We start from the raw sequence: 27,253 nt of genomic DNA, 5'->3' as shown, positions 1-27,253 counted from the left end.
CTTTGAGTTTAACCATAATTTTTGGATATAGTTTCATGTTCATAATAAAAATCATTTTCTCAGAATAACAACTTTTAAATCAAATTTTATCATAGTTTTTAATTAACTAACCCAAAACAGCCCGCGGTGTTACTACGACGGCGTAAATCCGGTTTTACGGTGTTTTTCGTGTTTCCAGGTTTTAAATCATTAAGTTAGCATATCATATAGATATAGAACATGTGTTTAGTTGATTTTAAAAGTCAAGTTATAAGGATTAACTTTTGTTTGCGAACAAGTTTAGAATTAACTAAACTATGTTCTAGTGATTACAAGTTTAAACCTTCGAATAAGATAGCTTTATATGTATGAATCGAATGATGTTATGAACATCATTACTACCTTAAGTTCCTTGGATAAACCTACTGTAAAAGAGAAAAATGGATCTAGCTTCAATGGATCCTTGGATGGCTCGAAGTTCTTGAAGCAGAATCATGACACGAAAACAAGTTCAAGTAAGATCATCACTTGAAATAAGATTGTTATAGTTATAGAAATTGAACCAAAGTTTGAATATGATTATTACCTTGTATTAGAATGATAACCTACTGTAAGAAACAAAGATTTCTTGAGGTTGGATGATCACCTTACAAGATTGGAAGTGAGCTAGCAAACTTGAAAGTATTCTTGATTTTATGAAACTAGAACTTTTGGAATTTATGAAGAACACTTAGAACTTGAAAATAGAACTTGAGAGAGATCAATTAGATGAAGAAAATTGAAGAATGAAAGTGTTTGTAGGTGTTTTTGTTCGTTGGTGTATGGATTAGATATAAAGGATATGTAATTTTGTTTTCATGTAAATAAGTCATGAATGATTACTCATATTTTTGTAATTTTATGAGATATTTCATGCTAGTTGCCAAATGATGGTTCCCACATGTGTTAGGTGACTCACATGGGCTGCTAAGAGCTGATCATTGGAGTGTATATACCAATAGTACATACATCTAAAAGCTGTGTATTGTACGAGTACGAATACGGGTGCATACGAGTAGAATTGTTGATGAAACTGAACGAGGATGTAATTGTAAGCATTTTTGTTAAGTATAAGTATTTTGATAAGTGTATTGAAGTCTTTCAAAAGTGTATAAATACATATTAAAACACTACATGTATATACATTTTAACTGAGTCGTTAAGTCATCGTTAGTCGTTACATGTAAGTGTTGTTTTGAAACCTTTAGGTTAACGATCTTGTTAAATGTTGTTAACCCAATGTTTATAATATCAAATGAGATTTTTAAATTATTATATTATCATGATATTATCATGTATGAATATCTCTTAATATGATATATATACATTAAATGTCTTTACAACGATAATCGTTACATATATGTCTCGTTTAAAAATCATTAAGTTAGTAGTCTTGTTTTTACATATGTAGTTCATTGTTAATATACTTAATGATATGTTTACTTATCATAGTATCATGTTAACTATATATATATCCATATATATGTCATCATATAGTTTTTACAAGTTTTAACGTTCGTGAATCACCGGTCAACTTGGGTGGTCAATTGTCTATATGAAACATATTTCAATTAATCAAGTCTTAACAAGTTTGATTGCTTAACATGTTGAAAACATTTAATCATGTAAATATCAATCTCAATTAATATATATAAACATGGAAAAGTTCGGGTCACTACAACTTATGCTAAAGACGGCTTCCGTTTGCTCAAACCATCGGGTGAGCACAACCGGTCCCCCGGTTCCATCAAAAGTGTGAGGTTTGCACCCCATGAAGGCTTTATAGGAGCATCCCTCGTTTGAGTTACCGGCTCCATTGTTGTTGTTGTTGTTGTTATTATTATTGTTATTGTTGTTGGATGAGTGACCGGCCATGGCCGCATCTACGGCGGTGGCTATCATGCGTTGTAGAGCTTGTTCGGGTGTTTCACAGCGTGGTGCACGACGAGGAGGCATTGTTCCTTCAAAACAAAAGAATACTGTTGGTTAGTATTCTAAGTAATACTAACCGTGATATGGAATAAAGATAGAGAGAAAATTTTCCTTGACTCGCCTTAAATTCTTTATGTCATAATGCCGGAACGTTCATATGAGTCACCGTAATATAATCCCGGAAATTATATTACCCTGATTCATATGTGCATTCGACATTATTTCATATAGTCAAGGTGGCGTGTCAATCAAATTAAACAACATGAGATTTAGATGAAATAAGAGTAGATATGAGTAGAAGCGTTCGAGTATAAATGCACAAATAGTCAAGTAATTCCTACTTCAAGTCTATATGCCGGTTGTAGTCTAGACTCACCAATGTACCCTATGACTCGGGGTTGACACCAATGAACTCTAAATCCCTACAACCAACGCTCTGATACCATCTGTAGTGACCCGACCAAATCATGTTTGACGGCGCCGACTACTTCGGTCCCGTTGCGTGGTCATAAGTCTTTATTATGACTTTTGACCAAAATATGTCGCATTTATTTTATAAGAAAAAGGATGTTTCAAGTTAACAAATGTAGTTCGAAAGACTAGTTACATTACAATGTTTAACGTACGAATGAAACCTATGCGACACAATTTAAAGTAGTCAAAAGACGCTCCATCAATGCATGTATACTCGACATCCAAGCAAGTATCAAAAAGAGTGCGGAAGCATGTATCAAGTAGCTTTCAAGGACCTGAGAAAACATATAGAAAACTGTCAACGAAAACGTTGGTGAAATCATAGGTGTTTTAGTAAACGTTGCATTTGAACCACAAGATTTAATATAATATGATTATCTAAATCATTTGCATTCCAAATTTGTTATTTGTTTCGCGGGCACCCAATTATCAAACTTAACTATTTTGCACCCTTCGCGTAGTGTTATAACATACACTAGACCCGAAAATATATTTCATCCGCTAACGGTAGCGAACCGTCCGAATGAGGCTCGTCAAGCCCATGTGATCACATAATATAAGTTCACGTTTACACCCTGCAAGTGTAACTAATGATAATTGAATTGAGGCTTTTTGTTCAAACCCGTACGTGGAATGTTCGTTTTCGTACTTGTGTTCAAAGTGTAAAAGTATGATACGTATATGTTTCTCATCCCATAGTTTAAAGCATAAAAGTTGTTTGAAGGATGGGACTATGATCTCACCTTGAGTGCACGTATGAAAAGTACTTCACAAAGTAACGTGTGCGAAGGATAGTGCTAGTCTTGACCTAAACCAATAGGTCGTATCAATAACGATAAACACGATAGGTCAAAGATGTTTAATTAGTCCTATGGCTCGTTACGACTCGATTATGTAGCATGTGAATCAAATTGTCAAGTTTCATGCAAGATACAAGTACAGAAACAAGTTAGGAAGGTTGCATAATCATTTGGTTAAGTTTGACAAAAAGTCAAACTTTGGTCGGTCAAAGTCAACGAAAGTCAACACGTTCGGGTCGGGTCCCGAACTATTTTTCTGAGGTTTTTATTCATATATAAGCATGTTAGAACAAGTCTCATGTGAATCGGAGGTCCATAGTGTGCCAAACATTTTTCGTATTTTGACCAAAGGGGTCAGAAACTGGACACGGCTTAGGCCGCGCCGCGGCCCCAAATTGTCGCGCCGCGACAATACACGGGAACTGGTACCTGGTCAGTCTCAAATGTCCAAGTCTCAATTCCAAACACTTTCAAGCATAACTCGCAAAACGCTAATACTTAGAACTCGTATCTTATATCGTTAGAAAGGTAATTTGACAAAGAACACATCTAAATACATTTCACCAACCAAAAATGTTATTTGTAACAATCGGCTTTCCAAAGTAAATGATCAATTAATGCACACATTTAATACACAAATTTGATAAGTGTACATTTATGATTCGGGCATTTAATGCATACATATAACCTGCCGTTTTGTAGGTAATCGAGCATACAATACAACTAACTACTTACTAACTACAATTCATGTCATTCAATGCATCAAATATTCATTTCAAGCTTATCAAACCCTAACCCGAATTCACCAAAATCACTAATCAAGTTTATGGAGTTTTCTCAAGCAACCTACACATCAATTTGAAGCTAGTGATACTAGGAACACATTTAATACATGCATTTATAACATTTAACAAAATTCAAACAACCAAATCACCAAATCAAACACACCAAAGTTCATACTCAAGCTAGTTACTTCAAATAACGAAATCGAGCATATAAATCATATATTCATGTTAGACTTGAGCCATAGACACTAATTAACAACTTTATAAGTTCAAAAATATCAAGAACACAAAATCTAGTGATTTTAGAAAGTTACCCAAACTTGATGAAGTCGGTATGGAATCGAAGAGGAAGTTGCAAGGATTTCAAATATGTAATTTGTTTTGCAAGACACCCGCTAGCTTAGATTTAGATGATGATTCCTTGTTTGAGAAATTGAGAGAAAATATGGAAGTAGAAGAAGAAAAGGGAAAATGAAAAAGAAAAGATGGGGGTGGGGGTTGACTAGTCAAAGGCTAGTCACCTCTTTGGCATTTTGGCGAAACTAGTCCCTCAAGTTCGGTTGCGGGTGCGTGAATTACCTAGACGAGATATTTTTAAAACACGTATTAACGGGAGATGTTATAAACATATAACGGGATTTAAATAGTTAAACGGAAAAGTAAACGGAAAAAGGCGGGATGTTACAGAGATAGTATATTAACAGGTTCGCCGGTAAGCGCTTCAGGTTCATTGTCAAGAGGTGAATTCGGCTGGTGGAAGGGATCACCTTCTTCCCGTCTCCATTGATTAAGTCGACTACGAACCCATCCCCAATTCATCTAGAATTGGTGATGGCTAATTGTTTGATTCATTCCGGTGATGGTGCTTTCGGAGCTTAGGTGAACATCCATGTCGGAATAGCTGTCAGAATCTTTGGGACTCGAACTGGTTGAGGGATTTATCTCATATGATCAGATGAATTATTTTCGATAAGAAATAGATTATAGGATGTAGATTAGTACCCTGCAATACATAATTTACATATGCATATATAATACTAAAATCTCATAAGTTACGGAGGAATCTACAGAAGCTGTCAGGCAAAGGTAACAATAACAGATACGCTAAGATATGAATTTTGTCTATACACTATTCATGCAATCAATGCAGTAAGATGTGTCTAGACTAGGAATGATAAGCAGGTAATTTTCTAAGGATAATAAGTAGATGATTTTTGACACGAATGATAACCAAAACTTTTGACATGCAGACACGGTCGAAGTCCAGACTCACTAATGCATCTAAACAACTATCAGTTAGATACACTAATGTAAGACCTGGTTCGCTAAGACCACCGCTCTGATACCAACTATCATACCTCATCCTAATCCATCTGGACGAAGTCATTACATTTGGTTACATCGCGAGGTACTTGACCTCTATATGATACATTTTACAAATATTGCATTCGTTTTTGAAAAGACAAACTTTCTTTACATCGAAAGTTGACAGCATGCATACCATTTCATAATATATATAACTATAATTGACTTAATAATAATCTTGATGAACTCAATGACTCGAATGCAACGTCTTTTGAAATATGTCATGAATGACTCCCATTAATATCTCTAAAATGAGCAAATGCATAGCGGAAGATTTCTTTCATACCTGAGAATAAACATGCTTTAAAGTGTCAACCAAAAGGTTGGTGAGTTCATTAATTTATCATAATCGATCATTTCCATAATTTTAATAGACCACAAGATTTTCATTTCCGTTTCTCATAAATATACATCTCATATCAGGCATTTCGCAAACTGCATAGAGATAAAAATCATTCATATGGTGAACGCTTGATAACCGAACTAACATGATGCATATAGAATATCCACATCACTCCAGGACTTTCATCGGACATGATAATTGAAGTACTAAAGCATTCGTAACCTGAATGGGAGGTGTCAAGGTCCATAGATCTATCTTTAGGATTCGCGTCAATTAGGGGCCATTTCCCTAATTCTTAGGCTACCAAGCTAACAAGGGGCATATTCGATTTCGATAATCCAACCATAGAATGTAGTTTCGATTACTTGTGTCTATTCTGTAAAACATTTATAAAAGCAGTGCATGTAATCTCAGTCCCAAAAATATATATTGCAAAAGCATTTAAAAAGGGAGCAAATGAAACTCACCATACTGTATTTTGTAGTAAAAATACATATAACGACATTGAACAAATGTAGGGTTAGCCTCGAATTCATGAACCTATATTAATTATGTATATTAACACATATAGTAACATCTAACAAGTTTATATATTAATAATTTACATATCAAATTTCTAAATAAGTTATATTTGTCTTATATGTAGTGACCCAAACTTTTCCATGTTTATATATATTAAATAAAATTGATATTTACATGATTAAGTGTTTCCAACATGTTAAGCAATCAAACTTGTTAAGACTGTATTAATTGAAATAGGTTTCATATAGGCAATTGACCACCCAAGTTGACCGGTGATTCGAGAACGTTAAAACTTGTAAAAACTATATGATGACATATATATGATTATATATATAATTACCATGATATTATGATAAGTAAGTATCTCATTAGGTATTTTAACAATGAGTTATATACATAAAATTGTGTTTATTGAATTAAGAAACTCGAAACGATATATATAACGATTATCGTTATAACAACGTCTTACTAATTACATATGAATCATATTAAGATATTATTACACTATGTTTAATCATGATAAATGATAAGTAAACATGTCATTATGTATATTAACAATGAACTACATATGTAAAACAAGACTACTAACTGAAGAATTTCGAAACGAGACATATATGTAACGATTATCGTTGTAACAACATTTAACCGTATATATATCATACTAAGATATATTAATATATCATAATATCATGATAATGTAATAATTTAACATCTCTTTATATATAATAAACAATGGGTTAACAACATTTAACAAGATCGTTAACCTAAAGGTTTCAAAACAACATTTACATGTAACGACTAACGATGACTTAACGACTCAGTTAAAATGTATATACACGTAGTGTTTTAATATGTATTCATACACTTTTGAAAGACTTCAAGACACTTATCAAAATACTTCTACTTAACAAAAATGCTTACAATTACATCCTCGTTCAGTTTCATCAACAATTCTACTCGTATGCACCCGTATTCGTACTCGTATAATACACAGCTTCTAAATGTATGTACTATTGGTATATACACTCCAATGATCAGCTCTTAGCAGCCCATGTGAGTCACCTAACACATGTGGAAACCATCATTTGGCAACTAGCATGAAATATCTCATAAAATTACAAAAATATTAGTAATCATTCATGACTTAATTACATGAAAACAAAATTACATATCCTTTATATCAAATCCATATACCAACGACCAAAAACACCTAAAAACACTTTCATTCTTCAATTTTCTTCATCTAATTGATCTCTCTCAATTTCCATCTTCAAGTTCTAAGTGTTCTTCATAAATTCTACAAGTTCTAGTTTCATAACATCAAGAATACTTCCAAGTTTACTAGCTCACTTCCATTCTTGTAAAGTGATCATCCAACCTCAAGAAATCCTTATTGTTTATAGTAAGATATCATTCTAAATCAAGGTAATACTCATATACAAACTTTGATTCAATTCCTATAACTATAACTATCTTAATTCGAGTGATAATCTTACTTGAAGTTGTTTTCGTGTCATGATTCTACTTCAAGAACTTTCAAGCCATCCAAGATCCTTTAAAGCTAGATCATTTCTTGTCACTTCCAGTAGGTTTACCTACTAAACTTGAGGTAGTAATGATGTTCATAACATCATTCGATTCATACATATAAAACTATCTTATTCGAAGATTTGAACATGTAATCATTAGAACATAGTTTAGTTAATTCTAAACTTGTTCGCAAACAAAAGTTAATCCTTATAACTTGACTTTTAAAATCAACTAAACACATGTTCTATATGTATATGGTATGCTAACTTAATGATTTAAAACCGGAAAACACGAAAAACAACGTAAAACCGGATATATGCCGTCGTAGTAACACCGCGGGCTGTTTTGGGTTAGATAATTAAAAACTATGATAAACTTTGATTTAAAAGTTGTTCTTCTGGGAAAATGTTTTTTCTTATGAACATGAAACTATATCCAAAAATCATGGTTAAACTCAAAGTGGAAGTATGTTTTCCAAAAAGGTCATCTAGACGTTGTTCTTTTGACGGAAATGACTACCTTTACAAAAATGACTTGTAACCTGTATTTTCGACAATAAACCTATACTTTTTCTATTTATATTCATAAACTTAAGTTCAATATGAAACCATAGCAACTTAAAACACTCAAAACGGACTTAAAACGAAGAAGTTATGTTTAAAACAAGATTGGATATTTTTGCTTGTTGTAGCTACGTGAAAATTGGTAACAAATTTATATTAATCATATCCTAGCTAACTTATATTGTATTATACATGTATTCTAATATATTATGTAATCTTGGGATACCATAGACACGTATGCAAATGTTTTGACATATCATATCGACCCATATATATATATTATTTGGAACAACCATATACACTCTATATGCAGTAATGTTGGAGTTAGCTATACAGGGTTGAAGTTGATTCCAAAAATATATATACTTTGAGTTGTGATCTAGCCTGAGATGTGTATACACCGGGTCGTGGATTGATTCAAGATAATATATATCAATTTATTTATGTACATCTAACTATGGACAACTAGTTGTAGGTTACTAACGAGGACAGCTGACTTAATAAACTTAAAACATCAAAATGTATTAAAAGTGTTATAAATATATTTTGAACATACTTTGATATATATGTGCATATTTGTTATAGGTTCGTGAATCGACCAGTGGCTAAGTCTTACTTCCCGACGAAGTAAAAATCTGTGAAAGTGAGTTATAGTCCCACTTTTAAAAATCTAATATTTTGGGATGAGAATACATGCAGTTTTATAAATGTTTTACTAAATAGACACAAGTAAATGAAACTACATTATATGGGTGAATGATCGAAGCCGAATATGCCCCTTTTGCTTGGTAGCCTAAGAATTAGTAAACCGATCTACTAATTTACGCGAATCCTAAAGATAGATCTATTGGGCCTAACGAACCCCATCCAAAGTACCGGATGCTTTAGTACTTCGAATTCGTTTTTATCATGTCCGAAGGATTTCCCGGAATGATAGGGGATATTCTTATATGCATCTTGTTAATGTCGGTTACCAGGTGTTCACCATATGAATGAATTTTATCTCTATGTATGGGATGTATATTGAAATATGAAATCTTGTGGTCTATTATTATGATTTGATAATATATAGGTTAAACCTATAACTCACCAACATTTTTGTTGACGTTTTAAGCATGTTTATTCTCAGGTGATTATCAACAGCTTCCGCTGTTGCATACTAAAATAAGGACAAGATTTGGAGTCCATGCTTATATGATATTATGTAAAAACTGCATTCAAGAAATTTATTTTTGATGTAATATATTCTTATTGTAAACCATTATGTAATGGTCGTGTATAAACGGTATATTTTAGATTATCATTATTTGATAATCTACGTAATGCTTTTTAAACCTTTGTAGATAAAATAAAGGTTATGGTTGTTTTAAAAATGAATGCAGTCTTTGAAAAACGTCTCATATAGAGGTCAAAACCTCGCAACGAAATCAATTAATATGGAACGTTTATAATCAATATGAACGGGACATTTCAGTTGGTATCCGAGCGTTGGTCTTAGAGAACCAGAAAATTACATTAGTGTGTCTTACCGATTTTGTTAGGATGCATTAGTGAGTCTGGACTTCGACCGTGTTTTTCTTCAAAAACGATTGCTTAACATTTTTTTTTTGTTGGAAACTATATATTATTAACATGTAAATATTATGTGATATATTAATCTCTTAATGTGTTTGATATTGTGTGATAGATGTCTACCTCTAGTACAAATCCCATTGATTCACCTAATAATAATGAAGAGTCGAATATATTTTGAGAAGATTCACAAATTCCCGAAGAGGAACCGGAAGAGGAGGAACCGGAAGAAGAGGAACCAGAAGAGGAGGAATCGGAAGAGGAGGAACCAGATGAAGAAGAGGTTCCGGAGGAAGAAATATTGATACCTATAGTAAATCGATTAAATAAAAGAAAATCCTCAACCAACGGACCAAAGTTAATAATGGTCAATGGTGTTTCCGTCGAGGAAGCAAAATATTGGGAAGATTACCAATTTTCCGATGAATCGGATCCCGATGAGGATTCCGATGATGTTATAGAAATTACCTCTACCTAATTTGATAAAGCGAAAGAAAATAATAAGGGAAAAGTTATAAAAATAGAGAAACCCGATTCCAACCACGATGAACTTTATATGTATCGGCAACATCCGTATTTCCTAAAATGTAACAATGACCCGGGAACCTCTAAACCACCAGGTTTTTCTAAACCATTATGGAAAATGACGGCTCGTATTTGAGGAACACCATATATTCCTAGAAAATTAGGAAAACGAACCAAGTTCGGAGAAGAAGAAACCAGTGATTTAGATTAGAGGGTTGTAATCATGTTGTGTATTATATGTATTGTAGTGTGCTTGTACTTTTATGTTTTATATAAAAATTGCGTGTATTGTTTGTTATTACGAATCTAATCCTTGTCTATTTTACAGTATAAAAACAAAATGTACTTTAAGGGTAGACAACCGAATATTTTGGAAGACCTACTAGAGGATATGATTGAGGAAATCTTGTCTAGAGTCGGTCAGAATTCATCAGCACATTTAGTTATGGCGAAATTAACTCGTCAAACATTTGAAAGACTTTCCAGAAATGCCTTAGTTTATAAAAGGCTTTCTTTTGATAGGTGGGGTATATCACATTGGGGAGACTGTAAGTTACGCCGTGTAAGCTTGAAGAATATTTGTATGTGATATATTATTATAATCAGTTTTTCATATGGAATTGTAGTAGTTGAATTCTATGTTAGCTACTAAGTATGAACTTAACGGGTAGGTAGTACCCGAATTTAAACTTATAAAACGCTAATATGAAGAAAAAGCTTTTATAAATGAGTTCATATTAAGCTACGAAATACTATTGACTACTCTTAATATTCTGTATGATTAACTCGATTCAGTTGGCTATTTTGAAGGAAATGGCACCGACTACTCGACACACCATGAATATGAGCGAAGAGGAATTTCGTACCTTTCTTGCTGCAAACATAGTTGCAGTACAGGCTGCGCTACATACCAACAATAACTCTGAATCTAGCAATAACAGTGCAAGAAATCGTGTAGGATGCTCCTACAAAGAATTCACTGCCTGCAAACTTTTGGAATTTGATGGAACCAAAGGACCAATTGGATTGAAACGGTGGACCGAGAAAGTCGAATCGGTATTTGCCATAAGTAAGTGTACTGAAGAGGATAAAGTTAAGTACGCTACACATACTTTCACAGGTACTGCGTTAACGTGGTGGAACACCTATCTTGAACAGGTAGGACAAAATGCTGTTTACGCAGTACCGTGGTCGGCATTCAAGCAATTGATGAACGAGCAGTACCGTCCTAGAAACGAAGTCAATAAAATCAATACAGAACTTAGAGAGTTACGAACACAAGGGTTTGATGTAACCACATATGAACGATGATTCACAGAGTTGTGCCTATTGTGTCCGAGAGCATTCGAAGATGAAGAAGAGAAGATCGACGCGTTTGTAAAAGGGTTACCAGAAAGAATTCAAGAAGATGTGAGTTCACACGAGCCCGCTTCTATACAGAAGGCAAGTCGAATGGCTCATAAACTCATAAATCAGATTGAGGGAAGAATTAAAGAGCAGGCGGCCGAAGAAGTCAACACGAAACAACTCAAGAGGAAGTGGGAGGAAAATGGTGACAAGAGTCACCAGTACAACAACAACAACAATTACAACCACAATCGTAACAACTATCTCAACAACCGCAACAACAATCGCAACAATAATTGCAATCCTAACAATAACTACAACAAACATTCCAACAACAACAACAACTAAAACAACCGTTTCAACAACAATAACAATCCCAACAACAACCTCAATAACAACAACGGCAACAAAAACCAAAAACAGCCATGTCATAGGTGTGAAGAAAATCATCAGGGTTTTTGCACGACATTTTGCAACAGGTGTAAAATAAATGGTCATAGCACGACAAAGTGTGAGGTCTACGGACCAAAGTTTAACAGAACTAAAGGAACAAACAATGTCGGAACAAGTAATGCCGAAACGAATAGTGTCGGAGCAAGTAATACCAACACTGTTTATTATAAATGTGTAAAACCGGGTCACATTATTAGAAATTGCCCGAATCAGGGGAATACTAATGGGCAGGGCTGTGGAAGAGTTTTCAATATTAATGCGGCAGAAGCACAGGAAGACACGGAGCTTGTTACGAGTACGTTTCTTATTGATGATAAATCTGCTTATATTTTATTTGATTCGGGTGCGGATAGAAGCTATATGAGTAGAGAATTTTGTGCTAAATTAAGTTTCCCATTGATGCCTTTGGATAGTAAATTTTTACTCGAATTAGCAAACGGTAAATTAATTTCAGCAGATAATATATGTCGGGAGAGAGAAATTAAACTGGGAGATGAAACGTTTAAAATTGATTTAATACCAGTCGAGTTAGGAAGTTTTGATGTAATAATTAGCATAGACTGGTTGAAAAAGGTGAGAGAGAGGTCGTTTGTTACAAAAATACGAATCGCATTATGCGTGAAAAAGGAAAACCTTTAATGGTGTACGGAGAAAAGAACAACGCGAAATTAAATCTTATTAGTAGTTTGAAGGTCCAAAAACTAATAAGAAAAGGTTGTTACGTAATTCTAGCACATATCAAGGAAGTTAAACCTGAAGAAAAGAACATCAGTGATGTTCCCGTCGCAAAAGAATTTCCCGATGTATTTCCGAAAGAATTACCGGGATTACCCCCACATCGATCCGTTGAATTTCAAATAGACCTTGTACCAGGAGCTGCACCAATAGCTCGTGCTCCATACAGACTCGCACCCAGCAAAATGAAAGAATTACAAAGTCAGTTACAGGAACTTTTAGAGCGTGGTTTCATTCGACCAAGCACATCACCATGGGGAGCTCCTGTTTTTGTTTGCCAAGAAGAAAGATGGTACATTTAGGTTGTGTATCGACTACCGAGAGTTGAACAAACTTACCATCAAGAACCGCTACCCACTACCAAGAATCGACGACTTATTTGATCAACTACAAGGCTCGTCTGTTTATTCGATGATCGATTTGAAATGTCCCGTTCTTATTGATTAAAAACGTTCCATATTAATTGATTTCGTTGCGAGGTTTTGACCTCTATATGAGACGTTTTTCAAAGACTGCATTCATTTTTAAAAGAAACCATAACCTTTATTTCATAAATAAAGGTTTAAAAAGCTTTACGTAGATTATCAAATAATGATAATCTAAAATATCCTGTTTACACATGACCATTACATAATGGTTTACAATACAAATATGTTACATCGAAATCAGTTTCTTGAATGCAGTTTTTACACAATATCATACAAACATGGACTCCAAATCTTGTCCTTATTTTAGTATGCAACAGCGGAAGCTCTTAATATTCACCTGAGAATAAACATGCTTTAAACGTCAACAAAAATGTTGGTGAGTTATAGGTTTAACCTATATATATCAAATCGTAACAATAGACCACAAGATTTCATATTTCAATACACATCCCATACATAGAGATAAAAATCATTCATATGGTGAACACCTGGTAACCGACATTAACAAGATGCATATATAAGAATATCCCCATCATTCCGGGACACCCTTCGGATATGATATAAATTTCGAAGTACTAAAGCATCCGGTACTTTGGATGGGGTTTGTTAAGCCCAATAGATCTATCTTTAGGATTCGCGTCAATTAGGGTGTCTGTTCCCTAATTCTTAGATTACCAGACTTAATAAAAAGGGGCATATTCGATTTCGATAATTCAACCATAGAATGTAGTTTCACGTACTTGTGTCTATTTTGTAAATCATTTATAAAACCTGCATGTATTCTCATCCCAAAAATATTAGATTTTAAAAGTGGGACTATAACTCACTTTCACAGATTTTTACTTCGTCGGGAAGTAAGATTTGGCCACTGGTTGATTCACGAACCTATAACAATATATACATATATATCAAAGTATGTTCAAAATATATTTACAACACTTTTAATATATTTTGATGTTTTAAGTTTATTAAGTCAGCTGTCCTCGTTAGTAACCTACAACTAGTTGTCCACAGTTAGATGTACAGAAATAAATCGATAAATATTATCTTGAATCAATCCACGACCCAGTGTATACGTATCTCAGTATTGATCACAACTCAAACTATATATATTTTGGAATCAACCTCAACCCTGTATAGCTAACTCCAACATTCACATATAGAGTGTCTATGGTTGTTCCGAAATATATATAGATGTGTCGACATGATAGGTCGAAACATTGTATACGTGTCTATGGTATCTCAAGATTACATAATATACAATACAAGTTGATTAAGTTATGGTTGGAATAGATTTGTTACCAATTTTCACGTAGCTAAAATGAGAAAAATTATCCAATCTTGTTTTACCCATAACTTCTTCATTTTAAATCCGTTTTGAATGAATCAAATTGCTATGGTTTCATATTGAACTGTATTTTATGAATCTAAACAGAAAAAGTATAGGTTTATAGTCGGAAAAATAAGTTACAAGTCGTTTTTGTAAAGGTAGTCATTTCAGTCGAAAGAACGACGTCTAGATGACCATTTTAGAAAACATACTTCCACTTTGAGTTTAACCATAATTTTTGGATATAGTTTCATGTTCATAATAAAAATCATTTTCTCAGAATAACAACTTTTAAATCAAAGTTTATCATAGTTTTTAATTAACTAACCCAAAACAGCCCGCGGTGTTACTACGACGGCGTAAATCCGGTTTTACGGTGTTTTTCGTGTTTCCAGGTTTTAAATCATTAAGTTAGCATATCATATAGATATAGAACATGTGTTTAGTTAATTTTAAAAGTCAAGTTAGAAGGATTAACTTTTGTTTGCGAACAAGTTTAGAATTAACTAAACTATGTTCTAGTGATTACGAGTTTAAACCTTCGAATAAGATAGTTTTATATATATGAATCGAATGATGTTATGAACATCATTACTACCTCAAGTTTAGTAGGTAAACCTACTGGAAGTGACAAGAAATGATCTAGCTTCAAAGGATCTTGGATGGCTTGAAAGTTCTTGAAGTAGAATCATGACACAAAAACAAGTTCAAGTAAGATTTTTGCTCGAATTAAGATAGTTTATAGTTATAGAAATTGAATCAAAGTTTGAATATGAATATTACCTTGAATAAGAAAGATAACCTACTGTATATAACAAAGGTTTCTTGATCTTAGATGATTACTTGGAATGGATTAGAAAGCTTGGAAGTAAATTAGTAAACTTGAAGGGATTTTTGAAGTATTCTTGAAGTGTTCTTCTTATGATGATTATAGCTTGATTCTTGAAGTGATTTTTGATGAAGATGATGACTAACTACTGGAAAAATACGTTCATAATAGTGTGGGTGTGTTGAGAGAGAATTAGAAAGAGATTTGGAAGTGAAATGGAGTGAATGATGAGTGTTAATTGGTGAGTGGTGAGTGGGGTTAAAAGGAGTTCTAGTTAGTTGACTAGCTCATGGTAGAAGTTAAAATTGATTAGTCATACATGACATAATCAAGAGTGGAATCCCATGCTAGTTCCTATTGGTATATACCCATAGTAAGTACGTTTTGAAGCTGTGTATAATACGGGTAAGAATACGACTAGAATTCTTGATGAAAGAAAAGAATGGGAAAGTAACTGTAACCATTTTCGTTAAGTATGAGTGTTTTGATATATGTCTTGAAGTCTTCCAAAAGTATTTTAATACATCTAAATACACTACATGTATATACATTTTAACGGAGTCGTTAAGTCATCGTTAGTCGTTACATGTAAGTGTTGTTTTGAAACCTTTAAGTTAACGATCTCAATTAATGTTGTTAACCCATTGTTTATTATATCTAATGAGATGTTAAATTATTATATTATCATGATATTATGATATATTAATATATCTTAATATGATATATATACATTTAAATGTCGTTACAACGATAATCGTTACATATATGTCTCGTTTCGAAATCCTTAAGTTAGTAGTCTTGTTTATATGTATATAACTCATTGTTAATATACTTGTGGAGATACTTACTTATCATAATCTCATGTTAACCATATGTATATCCATATATATATCGTTAAGTCGTTTTTACAAGTTTTAACGTTCGTGAATCGCCGGTCAACTTGGGTGGTCAATTGTCTATATGAAACATATTTCAATTAATCAAGTCTTAACAAGTTTGATTGCTTAACATGTTGGAAACATTTAATCATGTAAATATCAATCTCAATTAATATATATAAACATGGAAAAGTTCGGGTCACTACAGTACCTACCCGTTAAATAAATTTCGTCCCGAAATTTTAAGCTGTTGAAGGTGTTGACGAATCTTCTGGAAATAGATGCGGGTATTTCTTCTTCATCTGATCTTCACGCTCCCAGGTGAACTCGGGTCCTCTACGAGCATTCCATCGAACCTTAACAATTGGTATCTTGTTTTGCTTAAGTCTTTTAACCTCACGATCCATTATTTCGACGGGTTCTTCGATGAATTGGAGTTTTTCATTGATTTGGATTTCATCTAACGGAATAGTGAGATCTTCTTTAGCAAAACATTTCTTCAAATTTGAGACGTGGAAAGTGTTATGTACAGCCGCGAGTTGTTGAGGTAACTCAAGTCGGTAAGCTACTGGTCCGACACGATCAATAATCTTGAATGGTCCAATATACCTTGGATTTAATTTCCCTCGTTTACCAAATCGAACAACGCCTTTCCAAGGTGCAACTTTAAGCATGACCATCTCTCCAATTTCAAATTCTATATCTTTTCTTTTAATGTCAGCGTAGCTCTTTTGTCGACTTTGGGCGGTTTTCAACCGTTGTTGAATTTGGATGATCTTCTCAGTAGTTTCTTGTATAATCTCCGGACCCGTAATCTGTCTATCCCCCACTTCACTCCAACAAATCGGAGACCTGCACTTTCTACCGTAAAGTGCTTCAAACGGCGCCATCTCAATGCTTGAATGGTAGCTGTTGTTGTAGGAAAATTCTGCTAACGGTAGATGTCGATCCCAACTGTTTCCGAAATCAATAACACATGCTCGTAGCATGTCTTCAAGCGTTTGTATCGTCCTTTCGCTCTGCCCATCAGTTTGTGGATGATAGGCAGTACTCATGTCTAGACGAGTTCCTAATGCTTGCTGTAATGTCTGCCAGAATCTTGAAATAAATCTGCCATCCCTATCAGAGATAATAGAGATTGGTATTCCATGTCTGGAGACGACTTCCTTCAAATACAGTCGTGCTAACTTCTCCATCTTGTCATCTTCTCTTATTGGCAGAAAGTGTGCTGATTTGGTGAGACGATCAACTATTACCCAAATAGTATCAAAACCGCTTGCAGTCCTTGGCAATTTAGTGATGAAATCCATGGTAATGTTTTCCCATTTCCATTCTGGGATTTCGGGTTGTTGAAGTAGACCTGATGGTTTCTGATGCTCAGCTTTGACCTTAGAACACGTCAAACATTCTCCTACATATTTAGCAACATCGGCTTTTATACCCGGCCACCAAAAATGTTTCTTGAGATCCTTGTACATCTTCCCCGTTCCAGGATGTATTGAGTATCTGGTTTTATGAGCTTCTCTAAGTACCATTTCTCTCATATCTCCAAATCTTGGTACCCAAATCCTTTCAGCCCTATACCGGGTTCCGTCTTCCCGAATATTAAGATGCTTCTCCGATCCTTTGGGTATTTCATCCTTTAAATTTCCTTCTTTTAAAACTCCTTGTTGCGCCTCCTTTATTTGAGTAGTAAGGTTATTATGAATCATTATATTCATAGATTTTACTCGAATGGGTTCTCTGTCCTTCCTGCTCAAGGCATCGGCTACCACATTTGCCTTTCCCGGGTGGTAACGAATCTCAAAGTCGTAATCATTCAATAATTCAATCCACCTACGCTGCCTCATATTCAGTTGTTTCTGATTAAATATGTGTTGAAGACTTTTGTGGTCGGTATATATAATACTTTTGACCCCATATAAGTAGTGCCTCCAAGTCTTTAATGCAAAAACAACCGCGCCTAATTCCAAATCATGCGTCGTATAATTTTGTTCGTGAATCTTCAATTGTCTAGACGCATAAGCAATCACCTTCGTTCGTTGCATTAATACACAACCGAGACCTTGCTTTGATGCGTCACAATAAATCACAAAATCATCATTCCCTTCAGGCAATGACAATATAGGTGCCGTAGTTAGCTTTTTCTTCAATAACTGAAACGCTTTCTCTTGTTCATCATTCCATTCAAATTTCTTCCCTTTATGCGTTAATGCAGTCAAGGGTTTTGCTATTCTGGAAAAGTCTTGGATGAACCTTCTGTAGTAACCAGCTAGTCCTAAAAACTGGCGTATGTGTTTCGGAGTTTTCGGGGTTTCCCACTTTTCAACAGTTTCTATCTTTGCCGGATCCACCTTAATACCTTCTTTGTTCACTATGTGACCGAGGAATTGAACTTCTTCCAACCAAAATGCACACTTTGAAAACTTAGTGTACAATTCTTCCTTCCTCAATACTTCTAACACCTTTCTCAAATGTTCACCGTGTTCTTGGTCATTCTTTGAGTAAATAAGTATGTCATCAATGAAAACAATGACAAACTTGTCAAGGTATGGTCCACACACTCGGTTCATAAGGTCCATGAACACAGCTGGTGCATTAGTTAAACCAAACGGCATGACCATAAACTCGTAATGACCGTAACGTGTTCTGAAAGCAGTCTTTGGAATATCATCTTCTTTCACCCGCATTTGATGATACCCGGAACGTAAGTCAATCTTTGAATAAACAGACGAGCCTTGTAGTTGATCAAATAAGTCGTCGATTCTCGGTAGTGGGTAGCGGTTCTTGATGGTAAGTTTGTTCAACTCTCGGTAGTCGATACACAACCTGAATGTACCATCTTTCTTCTTGACAAACAAAACAGGAGCTCCCCACGGTGATGTGCTTGGTCGAATGAAACCACGCTCTAAAAGTTCTTGTAATTGGCTTTGCAGTTCTTTCATCTCGCTGGGTGCGAGTCTGTAAGGAGCACGAGCTATTGGTGCAGCTCCTGGTATAAGATCTATTTGAAATTCAACGGATCGCTGTGGGGGTAATCCCGGTAATTCTTTCGGAAATACATCGGGAAATTCTTTTGCAATGGGAACATCATTGATGCTCTTTTCTTCAGTTTGTACTTTCTCGACGTGTGCTAGAACAGCATAGCAACCTTTTCTTATTAGTTTTTGTGCCTTCAAATTACTAATAAGATGTAGCTTCGTGTTGCCCTTTTCTCCGTACACCATTAAGGGTTTTCCTTTTTCTCGTATAATGCGAATTGCATTTTTGTAACAAACGATCTCCGCTTTCACTTCTTTCAACCAGTCCATACCGATTATCACATCAAAACTCCCTAACTCTACTGGTATCAAATCAATCTTAAATGTTTCGCTAACCAGTTTAATTTCTCGATTCCGACATATATTATCTGCTGAAATTAATTTACCATTTGCTAATTCGAGTAAAAATTTACTATCCAAAGGCGTCAATGGACAACTTAATTTAGCACAAAAATCTCTACTCATATAGCTTCTATCCGCACCCGAATCAAATAAAACGTAAGCAGATTTATTGTCAATAAGAAACGTACCCGTAACAAGCTCCGGGTCTTCCTGTGCCTCTGCCGCATTAATATTGAAAACTCTTCCACGGCCTTGTCCATTCGTGTTCTCCTGGTTCGGGCAATTTCTAATAATGTGGCCTGGTTTTCCACATTTATAACAAACTACATTGGCATAACTTGCTCCGACACTACTTGCTCCGCCACCACTCGTTCCGACACCATTTGTTCCTTTCGTTCTATTAACCCCTGGTCCGTAGACCTCACACTTCGCCGCGCTATGACCATTTCTTTTACACTTGTTGCAAAATTTGGTGCAGAACCCCGAGTGATTCTTTTCACACCTTTGGCATAGCTGCTTCTGATTGTTGTTGTTGTTGCGGTTATTATTGTTATTGGGATGATTGTTGTAGTTGCTGTTGTTGTTGTTGTTGTTGTTGTTGTTGTTGGGCCGTTTGTTGTAGTTGCGATTGATGTTGCGATTGTTGGGATAATTGTTGCGATTATTGTTGTAATTACTGTTGTTGTTGTATTGGTGATTCTTATCACCGTTTTCCTCCCACTTTCTTTTGACTTGCTTCACATTGGCCTCTTCAGCAGTCTGTTCTTTAATTCTTTCTTCAATCTGGTTCACTAGTTTGTGAGCCATTCTACATGCCTGTTGTATGGAGGCGGGCTCGTGTGAACTTATATCTTCTTGGATTCTTTCCGGTAATCCTTTCACAAACGCGTCGATCTTCTCTTCCTCATCTTCGAATGCTCCCGGACACAATAGGCACAATTCTGTGAATCGTCTTTCGTACGTGGTAATATCAAATCCTTGGGTTCGTAACCCTCTAAGTTCTGTCTTGAGCTTATTGACCTCGGTTCTGGGACGGTACTTCTCGTTCATCAAGTGCTTGAATGCTGACCACGGTAGTGCGTACGCATCGTCTTGTCCCACTTGCTCTAGATAGGTATTCCACCATGTTAACGCAGAACCTGTAAAGGTATGCGTAGCGTACTTCACTTTGTCCTCTTCAGTACACTTACTTATGGCAAACACCGATTCGACCTTCTCGGTCCACCGTTTCAATCCGATCGGTCCTTCGGTTCCATCAAATTCCAAAGGTTTGCAGGCAGTGAATTCTTTGTAGGTGCATCCTACACGATTTCCTGTACTGCCAGATCCAAGGTTATTGTTGGTATATAGCGCAGCCTGTACTGCGGCTATGTTTGAAGCTAGAAAAGTACGGAATTCCTCTTCATTCATATTCACGGTGTGTCGAGTAGTCGGTGCCATTTCCTTCAAAATAGTCAAATGGAACAAGTTAATCATACAGAATATTAAGAGTAGTTAATAGTATTTCGTAGCATAATATGAACTCATTTATAAAAGCTTTTTCTTCATATTAGCGTTTTATAAGTTTAAATTCGGGTAGTACCTACCCGTTAAGTTCATACTTAGTAGCTAATATACAATTCAACTACTACAATTCTATATGAAAAACTGATTATAATAATATTTCGCGTTCAAACTTTTACACAATATTTTACAAACTTACAATACCGCTTATTTTACATATAGCATGAAATATAGCACACAATAAATTTGATACAAGATGGTTGTGAAGATAATTCTAGCTAGTACACAAGTCGTTCAGCAAAGGCAATAAAGACACGTAATTCATACGTCCAGAAACAAGTCATGCATTCTGGTTTTACTAGGATTACTTCCCATCCTTGGTCTTGTGGAACATAACCGTTATGGCCGTTGATAAGACAGCGTGTTGTAACGTCGTCAAAGGGACGAGGGTTACGTAATGACCAACAGTCTCGTAATAACCTAAAAACCTCATTTCTTACCCCAATTACCGACTCCGTCACTTGAGGGAACGTTTTGTTTAATAGTTGTAGCCCGATGTTCTTGTTCTCACTTTGGTGAGAAGCGAACATTACTAACCCGTAAGCATAACATGCTTCTTTATGTTGCATGTTAGCCGCTTTTTCTAAATCACGAAGTCCTATATTTGGATATACTGAGTCAAAATAATTTCTTAACCCGTTGCGTAAAATAGCATTTGGGTTCCCCGCAATATATGCGTCAAAGTAAACACATCGTAACTTATGGATTTCCCAATGTGATATCCCCCATCTTCCGAACGAAAGCCTTTTATAAACCAAATCATTCTTGGAACGTTCTTCGAATGTCTTACAAACTGATCTCGCCTTAAATAGTTGTGCCGAGGAATTCTGACCGACTCTAGACAAGATTTCATCAATCATGTCTCCGGGTAGGTCTCTTAAAATATTGGGTTGTGTATCCATTTTGTGTTTTTATACTGTAAAATAGACAAGAGTTAGATTCATAAAAAAAATACTTATTAATACAAGCAATTTTTTTACATATATCATAAAGCATAAGCACACTATATTACATATATTACACCACACGAATACAACTATCTTATTCCGACTCGCTTGTTTCTTCTTCTTCGGTTTTGGTTCGTTTTGCCAAGTTTCTAGGGATATATGATGTTCCCCTAATACGAGCCGTAATTTTCCACATTGGTTTAGAAAAACCTGGTGGTTTAGAGGTTCCCGGGTCATTGTTACAACTTAAGGACTTCGGGGGTTGACGATACATATAAAGTTCATCGGGGTTGGAATTAGATTTCTCTATTTTTATGCCCTTTCCCTTATTATTTTCTTTTGCCTTTTTAAATTCAGTTGGGGTAATTTCTATAACATCATCGGAATTCTCATCGGAATCCGATTCATCGGAGAATTGGTAATCCTCCCAATATTTTGCTTCCTTGGCGGAAACACCATTGACCATAATTAACTTTGGTCGGTTGGTTGAGGATTTTCTTTTACTTAACCGTTTTATTATTTCCCCCACCGGTTCTATTTCTTCATCCGGTTCCGATTCTTCTTCCGGTTCCGATTCTTCTTCCGGTTCCGACTCTTCTTCCGGTTCCTCTTCGGGAACTTGTGAATCAGTCCACGAATCATTCCAATTTACATTTGACTCTTCATTATTATTAGGTGAGTCAATGGGACTTGTTCTAGAGGTAGACATCTATCACATAATATCAAACACGTTAAGAGATTAATATATCACATAATATTCATATGTTAAAAATATATAGTTTCCAACAAAAATGTTAAGCAATCATTTTTAAAGAAAACACGGTCGAAGTCCAGACTCACTAATGCATCCTAACAAACTCGATAAGACACACTAATGAAAAATTCTGGTTCTCTAAGACCAACGCTCGGATACCAACTGAAATGTCCCGTTCTTATTGATTAAAAACGTTCCATATTAATTGATTTCGTTGCGAGGTTTTGACCTCTATATGAGACGTTTTTCAAAGACTGCATTCATTTTTAAAAGAAACCATAACCTTTATTTCATAAATAAAGGTTTAAAAAGCTTTACGTAGATTATCAAATAATGATAATCTAAAATATCCTGTTTACACATGACCATTACATAATGGTTTACAATACAAATATGTTACATCGAAATCAGTTTCTTGAATGCAGTTTTTACACAATATCATACAAACATGGACTCCAAATCTTGTCCTTATTTTAGTATGCAACAGCGGAAGCTCTTAATATTCACCTGAGAATAAACATGCTTTAAACGTCAACAAAAATGTTGGTGAGTTATAGGTTTAACCTATATATATCAAATCGTAACAATAGACCACAAGATTTCATATTTCAATACACATCCCATACATAGAGATAAAAATCATTCATATGGTGAACACCTGGTAACCGACATTAACAAGATGCATATATAAGAATATCCCCATCATTCCGGGACACCCTTCGGATATGATATAAATTTCGAAGTACTAAAGCATCCGGTACTTTGGATGGGGTTTGTTAAGCCCAATAGATCTATCTTTAGGATTCGCGTCAATTAGGGTGTCTGTTCCCTAATTCTTAGATTACCAGACTTAATAAAAAGGGGCATATTCGATTTCGATAATTCAACCATAGAATGTAGTTTCACGTACTTGTGTCTATTTTGTAAATCATTTATAAAACCTGCATGTATTCTCATCCCAAAAATATTAGATTTTAAAAGTGGGACTATAACTCACTTTCACAGATTTTTACTTCGTCGGGAAGTAAGATTTGGCCACTGGTTGATTCACGAACCTATAACAATATATACATATATATCAAAGTATGTTCAAAATATATTTACAACACTTTTAATATATTTTGATGTTTTAAGTTTATTAAGTCAGCTGTCCTCGTTAGTAACCTACAACTAGTTGTCCACAGTTAGATGTACAGAAATAAATCGATAAATATTATCTTGAATCAATCCACGACCCAGTGTATACGTATCTCAGTATTGATCACAACTCAAACTATATATATTTTGGAATCAACCTCAACCCTGTATAGCTAACTCCAACATTCACATATAGAGTGTCTATGGTTGTTCCGAAATATATATAGATGTGTCGACATGATAGGTCGAAACATTGTATACGTGTCTATGGTATCTCAAGATTACATAATATACAATACAAGTTGATTAAGTTATGGTTGGAATAGATTTGTTACCAATTTTCACGTAGCTAAAATGAGAAAAATTATCCAATCTTGTTTTACCCATAACTTCTTCATTTTAAATCCGTTTTGAATGAATCAAATTGCTATGGTTTCATATTGAACTGTATTTTATGAATCTAAACAGAAAAAGTATAGGTTTATAGTCGGAAAAATAAGTTACAAGTCGTTTTTGTAAAGGTAGTCATTTCAGTCGAAAGAACGACGTCTAGATGACCATTTTAGAAAACATACTTCCACTTTGAGTTTAACCATAATTTTTGGATATAGTTTCATGTTCATAATAAAAATCATTTTCTCAGAATAACAACTTTTAAATCAAAGTTTATCATAGTTTTTAATTAACTAACCCAAAACAGCCCGCGGTGTTACTACGACGGCGTAAATCCGGTTTTACGGTGTTTTTCGTGTTTCCAGGTTTTAAATCATTAAGTTAGCATATCATATAGATATAGAACATGTGTTTAGTTAATTTTAAAAGTCAAGTTAGAAGGATTAACTTTTGTTTGCGAACAAGTTTAGAATTAACTAAACTATGTTCTAGTGATTACGAGTTTAAACCTTCGAATAAGATAGTTTTATATATATGAATCGAATGATGTTATGAACATCATTACTACCTCAAGTTTAGTAGGTAAACCTACTGGAAGTGACAAGAAATGATCTAGCTTCAAAGGATCTTGGATGGCTTGAAAGTTCTTGAAGTAGAATCATGACACAAAAACAAGTTCAAGTAAGATTTTTGCTCGAATTAAGATAGTTTATAGTTATAGAAATTGAATCAAAGTTTGAATATGAATATTACCTTGAATAAGAAAGATAACCTACTGTATATAACAAAGGTTTCTTGATCTTAGATGATTACTTGGAATGGATTAGAAAGCTTGGAAGTAAATTAGTAAACTTGAAGGGATTTTTGAAGTATTCTTGAAGTGTTCTTCTTATGATGATTATAGCTTGATTCTTGAAGTGATTTTTGATGAAGATGATGACTAACTACTGGAAAAATACGTTCATAATAGTGTGGGTGTGTTGAGAGAGAATTAGAAAGAGATTTGGAAGTGAAATGGAGTGAATGATGAGTGTTAATTGGTGAGTGGTGAGTGGGGTTAAAAGGAGTTCTAGTTAGTTGACTAGCTCATGGTAGAAGTTAAAATTGATTAGTCATACATGACATAATCAAGAGTGGAATCCCATGCTAGTTCCTATTGGTATATACCCATAGTAAGTACGTTTTGAAGCTGTGTATAATACGGGTAAGAATACGACTAGAATTCTTGATGAAAGAAAAGAATGGGAAAGTAACTGTAACCATTTTCGTTAAGTATGAGTGTTTTGATATATGTCTTGAAGTCTTCCAAAAGTATTTTAATACATCTAAATACACTACATGTATATACATTTTAACGGAGTCGTTAAGTCATCGTTAGTCGTTACATGTAAGTGTTGTTTTGAAACCTTTAAGTTAACGATCTCAATTAATGTTGTTAACCCATTGTTTATTATATCTAATGAGATGTTAAATTATTATATTATCATGATATTATGATATATTAATATATCTTAATATGATATATATACATTTAAATGTCGTTACAACGATAATCGTTACATATATGTCTCGTTTCGAAATCCTTAAGTTAGTAGTCTTGTTTATATGTATATAACTCATTGTTAATATACTTGTGGAGATACTTACTTATCATAATCTCATGTTAACCATATGTATATCCATATATATATCGTTAAGTCGTTTTTACAAGTTTTAACGTTCGTGAATCGCCGGTCAACTTGGGTGGTCAATTGTCTATATGAAACATATTTCAATTAATCAAGTCTTAACAAGTTTGATTGCTTAACATGTTGGAAACATTTAATCATGTAAATATCAATCTCAATTAATATATATAAACATGGAAAAGTTCGGGTCACTACACGATTTACGTTCTGGATATCATCAAATGCGGGTGAAGGAGGATGATATTGCAAAGACTGCTTTTAGGATGCGTTACCGTCATTACGAGTTTATGGTTATGCCGTTTGGATTAACTAACGCACCAGCTGTGTTCATGAACCTCATGAACCGAGTGTGTGGGCCATATCTTGACAAGTTTGTCATTGTTTTTATCGATGACATACTTATTTTCTCGAAGAATGATCAAGAGCACGAAGAACATTTGAGAAAAGTGCTAGAGTTGCTGAGAAAAGAAAAACTTTACACTTAGTTTTCAAAGTGTGCATTTTGGTTGGAAGAAGTTCAATTCCTCAGTCACATAGTGAACAAAGAAGGTATTCAGGTGGATCCAACAAAGATTGAAACCGTTGAAAAGTGGAAAACCTCGAAAACTCCAAAACACATACGTCAGTTTTTAGGACTAGCTGGTTACTACAGAAGGTTCATCCAAGACTTTTCCAGAATAGTAAAACCCTTGACTGCATTAACGCATAAAGGGAAGAAATTTGAATGGAAAGATGAACAAGAGAAAGCGTTTCAATTATTAAAGAAAAAGTTAACTACGGCACCTATATTGTCATTACCTGAAGGGAATGATGATTTTGTGATATATTGTGATGCCTCAAAGCAAGGTCTTGGTTGTGTATTAATGTAACGAATGAAAGTAATTGCTTATGTGTTTAGACAATTGAAGATTCACGAACAGAATTATACGACGCATGATTTGGAATTAGGCACGGTTGTT

This window comes from Rutidosis leptorrhynchoides, chromosome 6 (genome assembly GCF_046630445.1).
Source record: "Rutidosis leptorrhynchoides isolate AG116_Rl617_1_P2 chromosome 6, CSIRO_AGI_Rlap_v1, whole genome shotgun sequence".
Taxonomy (NCBI): Eukaryota; Viridiplantae; Streptophyta; class Magnoliopsida; order Asterales; family Asteraceae; genus Rutidosis; species Rutidosis leptorrhynchoides.
Note: the sequence above shows the minus strand (reverse complement) of the source record.